At 43.4% G+C, this 6,944-nt stretch overlaps 1 long non-coding RNA gene across 1 annotated transcript; it reads left to right on the top strand.

The window, feature by feature from the left end:
- Positions 1-4,652: 4,652 nt before the first annotated feature.
- On the top strand, positions 4,653-5,780 carry LOC124677717. The gene is made up of 3 exons (XR_006994205.1): positions 4,653-4,952; positions 5,272-5,334; positions 5,434-5,780. It is a non-coding gene; the product is annotated as an uncharacterized LOC124677717 (long non-coding RNA).
- Positions 5,781-6,944: the final 1,164 nt, after the last annotated feature.

Genomic DNA, 6,944 nt, shown 5'->3' with positions numbered 1-6,944 from the left:
CATGTCATGATAAATATAGTGAGATTTAATTGGGCATTACGACAAAGTACATAGACCGCCATCCGACATGCATCTATGCCTAAAAAGTCCACCTTCAGGTTATCATCCGAACCCCTTCCAAGTATTAAGTTGCAAAACAACGAGATAATTGCATTAAGTATGGTGCGTAATGTAATCAACAACTACATCCTTAGACATAGCATCAATGTTTTATCCCTAGTGGCAACAGCACATCCACAACCTTAGAACTTTCGTCACTCGTCCTGGATTCAATGGAGGCATGAACCCACTATCGAGCATAAATACTCCCTCTTGGAGTTAAGAGCAAAAACTTGGCCGTAGTCTCTACTAATAACGGAGAGCATGCAAGATCATAAACAACACATAGGTAATAACTTGATAATTAACATAACATAGTATTCTCTATCCATCGGATCCCGACAAACACAACATATAGCATTACGAGATAGATGATCTTGATCATGTTAGGCAGCTCACAAGATCCGACAATGAAGCGCAATGAGGAGAAGACAACCATCTAGCTACTGCTATGGACCCATAGTCCAGGGGTGAACTACTCACTCATCACTCCGGAGGCGACCATGGCGGTGAAGAGTCCTCCGGGAGATGAATCCCCTCTCCGGCAGGGTGCCGGAGGAGATCTCCGGAATCCCCCGAGATGGGATTGGCGGCGGCGGCGTCTCGCATAGGTTTTTCGTATCGTGGCTCTCGGTGCTGGGGGTTTCGCGACGGAGGCTTTAAGTAGGCGGAAGGGCAACGCGGGGGCCACACGAGGGCCCCACACCACAGGTCGGTGCGGCCAGGGCCCGGGCCGCGCCGCCTAGTGTGGCGGCGCCTCGTGGCCCCACTTCGACTCCTCTTCGGTCTTCTCGGAAGCTTCGTGGCAAAATAGGACCCCGGGCGTTGATTTCGTCCAATTCGAGAATATTTCGTTACTAGGATTTCTGAAACCAAAAACAGCGAGAAAATAGCAAGCGGCTCTTCGGCATCTTGTTAATAGGTTAGTTCCAGAAAATGCACGAATATGACATAAAGTGTGCATAAAACATTTAGATATCATCAATAGTGTGGCATGGAACATAAGAAATTATCGATACGTCGGAGACGTATCAACTTCCAATAGTAGTATGTTTGTACTCGTGGTGTGTACCTATCCGGACTCGTGCTTGAACTGATAAACACTTATGTTTTAGTGTATTTGATGCAGTTTTTTCCTTTACTCGATAACTATATTTTCTCGTGGGCGCAACTTTACCTGTACTTCTTCGTGTGCGCGACTGTATTACTCGTGTGCGCGATTGTACCTGTAGTTTCTCATGTGCGCGACTGTATTTGTGATTGTTCGTACATGTAACTGTACTTGTACTTGCTCAGATATGTAACTGTACTCGTGCATTGTTCGCAACTGTATTCACGTGTCCACTGAGTTATACTCGTCTTTTGTTATACTCGTGCTCTATATGTAACCGTGCTCGTGCTTTGTACCCAATTATACTCGAGCGTCGACTGAGTTGTACTCGTCTTTGATCATACACAAAATTATTAGTAAGTGTGCTCAACGATTTTACGTAATTATTCGACCGTGATTTAAAAGTACACTACACCACCACAAGATGCATGTATGCGTGTACGTAATGGGTTGTACTTATACTCAATCGATTTCCCACTTCAGTGCATATGCGATGGATGGATTGACTATCTAGACTTGTACGTACGCGCGGACTGATTGATTCGTTGCGTACTCGCGTGTCAGGACGCGGGCAGGGGTCGATACGCGCGGGCGCTAGTCGTGTCGTACGGGCGGGAGGTCTGCCCGCGCTGACACGTGTAGCTCGTTTGTTAGCCCAGTTCCAGGTTGGTCTTTAGCTAGAGACTTCGTTAATTTTAAGATTCAATCCGTCGGCTCAGTCTTCTGAAGATATACTCATAGGGGTAGGATGTGCGTGTGTACGTTCATAGGAGTGAGTGTATACGCGTGTATGTGAGCGTCTGCGTTTGTACCGTGTTTCTAAAAAAAAAGCTAGAGATACTCTTAATTTAGCTTATCTCCATTTTAACCTAATCCAATTTCATTGGCATACGTGACAGCGGCACAACCCATGAGATCAATGGACTTTTTTTTTTGACCGGGTGAGATCAATGGACTTGTTGGGCCTAGACCAGGATGGATCGGAGAGAGATATAAGCTAGCTCGTATTAAGTTCAACTAGCTCGTGATATCGAGCCTTTTAACCTGGCTTTGCTAGCTAAGCAATCATTGGCGTATTTTGAATGATCCAACATCTTTAAGTGCCCGCATTCTTAAGGCCGTCTATTTCCGAACTGCATGTTCCTGGATGCGAGTTTGCGCTTATCGCCATCCCAAGTATGGCGTTCAATTTTCGAGGGTAGAGGCATCCTTTCACTTGGTTTAATAAAACGAATTGGATCTGGAGCACACACAAGTATATGAAAAATGGATTCCAAGAGATTGTAAGTTAAGGCCAATCAATGCAAAGAAAGACAACCCCCTCTAGGCAGTGGCGGGAGTCAGTTCTGAATGATTATTTTGACATGAATAAAGAGGTGATCATGCTTATTCCTTTGAGCACAAGGATCCAAGATGATTTCTACTCGTGGAACTATGAAAAGAGAGGAACCATCACGGTACGTTCAGCGTATCGAATGCTTGCCTCGGTAAAACAACAGAGAGGAGACTAGATTGACCATAGACCGAGTGGATCACATATAGAGGAGGAGCAAAACTCTTGGACTAAAATTTGGCATGTTAATCTACATCTACACTATACGTCAACTCTTTATCGTCGACTCTTCGTCGTCTACCTGCGCTATGTTTCTGTCATCCCGCGTGGGCTTAACTGGGCCAAAGCCCAACTACCTCGAGTGGAACGGAAACCCTGGCACCCGAAACCCTCGCTCCTCGCCTACGAACCGAGCGCAGCTCCTGCCGCCGATCACCCTCCGCCGCCTCCCGCTCCCGCGGAGCTTGGAGGACCTCCAGTCAACCGGCCACCTACCTCCCCCAACGACGCCACCACCCCCATCGCCGTCCTCCCCTCCCCAACACCCCCGCACACCTCGAAGCCCTGAACGTGTCCGCACATCCTCCATGCTGTCTTGGATGGCGTCGCTCCCCGCCTTACAGGCTTGGCCGCAGCCGCCTTCGAGCTCCATGAGCGGACTGCACTGCATCGACCCATGTCGGCCTGGATGGCGTCGCCCCGGCCCTCACCCTGCGGGCCTGGACGTCGCGGCCGCCGTCCTCGAGCTCCACGCACGGACTGCCCTGCAGCACCACGACGCCGCCACAACAACGCCATGCTCGCATACTTCGGTAGTCTGGATTTAGCCGTTGCGCTCCACGCGCGGAATTCCCTACCACTGACGCCCTCTTCCTCTCTAGCATCGTGCTCTCCTGCTCCTTCCCATGTTTGCCTCCCTTCCTTTCTAATTTCTACATGCATGACTACTTCGCCTCCCTGCAGGCTAAGTGTTTGTGATATTGCCAAGATGTCCTGTGCATAACACACTGCTTTGACAAGTATTTACAGGTTTGATAAATTTGACAAGTGCATGAAAGTTCCTGGTGAATGAACTCCTGCTGGAACCAAGCCAACCTCGAGGTAATATTGTGTTTATTATTGCAGCCAAATTTGCACAAACGTCTTCCAGACTTCAGTTTATGTATTGAATTATTTCGCCTTTGCATTCTTCACCATTTATCTGTTATCAGCTATTCAGCTGCCGCAGTAGCATATTTGTTTACACTATATATACTCTGTATTCAATCTTTGTTCTTGTGTTTTCTGTTACTGCCATAGTTTTATGACCATTCTTTTGCATGAATGGAAATCCTATTAATATGTGCTTTCTAACCCGGCCATCTTTTTTTGCTTACTCCTTTTAGTAGTTACTGCTGTCTATGTTCCGTAGTCCAAACAAAAGTCACTAAAAACTGCTGAAGGGCAACCTGGAAGTATCCCGACTGGCATGTGTAAGAACTAAATGCACAATTTTGAATTCTATGTAGTGGACAAGAATATTATGCAAGTTAAATTATTGACAGTATGAGCCTGGGATGCTTCAGAAATGGATTAGGCAACAACCTATATTAGAGGTGGACAATGCTACTACAGTCTCTCCCTCTAGATCGATCCATTCATCGGATTGTGAACTCTTTTCCTGCATGTGAGGAAAGATATTCCTCTCTGGTGGCAACATTAAGAGTTTAATTTATAGCACTACATCTGCAGTATAAATTCCTGTATGTAGTTATTTTAACTCAAAGAAACCATGCATTTTGAACTCATGAAACTTGAACTACATCTGGTGTTGTGGTAAATCAACTTTTGAGTAAAAAAATGGAATAAGCTGACCCACTGTGTTTTGGTTTAAACGGAGAAACATCAACTATTGTGTGTGTCTGCGGGATAACTCTAGCGCAAAATGTCTAGGAGAGAGTAGGAGCATGACCTATGGGCAACTCACGAGCATTGTAGGAGAGAGCAGGAGCCTGAGCTATGGGCAACTCATGTGTTACTGCTTCAGGTAGTTTTTGTGTGTGTTTCTTACTTGGCAACTTGTGAAAAGAATTTGAGCTGCCAAATATTGTGATCAATTTGCAGCTTTAATGTATCAATTTTCTCTTCTTATGTATGGTTTATATAAGTTGTACACTACCTAGCTACAGCTATACCCTTTCTGTATAATGGGGTGATTCTTCAAGGTATGACTTTTCCAAAATGAACAGAGTTGCTCATAGACTGGGGCATTGAATTTGTTGTCAAAGATCTTTCCTTGATTACAGACGCTTCATGGAGTTATTAGTAACACAAATATTTATCGTAGAAATTAGAAAGATAATGAACCGCTCTGATAATTTTATCGAACCTGGATTGCAGGCGCTTCATGGAGTTATCATGATACAACTGGTCAGTACTTCTATAAACCTGGAAACACAAATATTTATCATAGAAATTAGAAAGATAATGAACTGCTTTATCGAATAGTTTCAGTGCATCTGCATGTTTATTTCCATTTCAGTTTATAGTTGAGGAGGTGGCAAACTTGTATTTTCTTGGATGCACATTTCACAACCAATGCCGTGATGAGTATATCACACATTCATATACTTAGTATATGGGTGAATCTGTATAACCAAAGCAAAGACACATCTTCTTTAAGCTGCTCTTTCTACCTTCATGTTTCTTGTCCATTACTACTTAAAATTATGTTTACTTTCTATGCCAGTTTACAATGTTGGGCATGATATGACAGCAACAGCAATGGGTTCTAGCCTCTGCGTGCTGTAAGGTGTGTAGACTAATATATAGGTTTGATTTCTAATGCATTTATCTCTCTCGGGATATCACTTTTGGGCTATTGATCATGTTTTTAAATTTATTCTAGCAGGAAAGCAAGGTCAGTCAAACATCTTCATCATGAAATATGGAATATATGAGAAGGATTTGTAGGTGATAACAAATTAGATTCTATTCTAGGTCAAGGGGTTAAGGACCTTTTTGAGGAAGATACTATAATGCTGCTCCATTTTTAAGTAGAGGCAATAACTTGTCCATCAATTGGAGCATCAAGCTCGGCATGATGCGTCTCAGTTTCAAGCACTTGTTTGTCCGACGGACTTACCGTTTTATGAATATTTTTGTAAGCCGTTTTATGGTTTTTTATAAGCCATTTTATAAATCGTAGAAGCTTATAAATGTACAGGAGACTGAAAATTTTGTGTACATGTTAGTGTTGATGCACAATGTTTCTGTTTAGTTTATGTGCTCTGTGGTATTTATGTTGCCAAGTAGATCATCTACATGTGTTCTCTCAGTTTTCATAAAGAAATTTCGAACATATATCTCAGTAAGTACTGCTGTCTTGACATGCCATTTCATTTCGGTTGCCGAAAAAGGTGAGCACCAACAACAAATGTTCCCATTTTTCCATGTAACAGCGGGAGTAGTTCAAATTTAATGTACAACTTAGCCACACAAAAACTGTGCCAAGTTACGCAATGTTTAGCTTAGTGAAAATGCTAAAATTCTAAAACACATAGATCTAAGCTAAGATCCAATGTTTATCACTTATATTTCTGTGTATGGAATTAATTTAAATTAATTGTGGCATTGGTCTTCTCATAAAAAAATCCACCCCCTGCCATGTAATTTATGATTTGGCAAATAAGCAGCATCACATACGTATGAATGATTGTGCTCCCATTTACTGTAGGATGTGAGAGTTTTCTCAGATTGCATCCAATAATTGAGTAGTTTCATGTTCTATCTTTTGATGTTGCATTAGCCCATGTTCTAAGCTTTTGCATTAGCCCATGTTCTAAGCTAAAACAGTGGAGAACTTGACCTGAAAATAAATCCATGTTATGAACGGGTTAATCTTTGGTTATTGAGAGAAAGGGACAACATGGTGGTTTTCCGGAATTCTCTGCATGTTCACCGATGGAATAATTTTCTCTCATGGTGACATGTTTGGGTTAGGATAAACACACAACATCCTCGACGATCCATCCCGATCGAGGTAGTGCATCTCTTGCTACGCCATCCACATCAACGCCGGGCAAGCGAGGTTACGAGCCCTCGTGATCCGTCCTGGTGGTGTGACAGCTTGGCATCGTCTGACACGATCGGGATGGATCGGCGGCACACAACATCCTCGACGATCCATACCGATCGAGGTAGTGCATTGATACGTCTCCAACGTATCCATAATTTCTGTCGTTCCATGCTTGTTTTATGACAATACCTACATGTTTTGCTTGCACTTTATAATGTTTTTATGCGTTTTCCGGAACTAACCTATTAACAAGATGCCACAAGTGCAGTTCCTCGTTTTCTGCTGTTTTTGGTTCCGTAAAGGCTGTTTGGGCAATATTCTCGAATTGGACGAAATCAACGCCA

The sequence above is a fragment of the Lolium rigidum genome, chromosome 7 (assembly GCF_022539505.1).
Source record: "Lolium rigidum isolate FL_2022 chromosome 7, APGP_CSIRO_Lrig_0.1, whole genome shotgun sequence".
In the NCBI taxonomy this organism is placed as follows: Eukaryota; Viridiplantae; Streptophyta; class Magnoliopsida; order Poales; family Poaceae; genus Lolium; species Lolium rigidum.
This window is presented reverse-complemented; position numbering and strand designations above follow the sequence as displayed.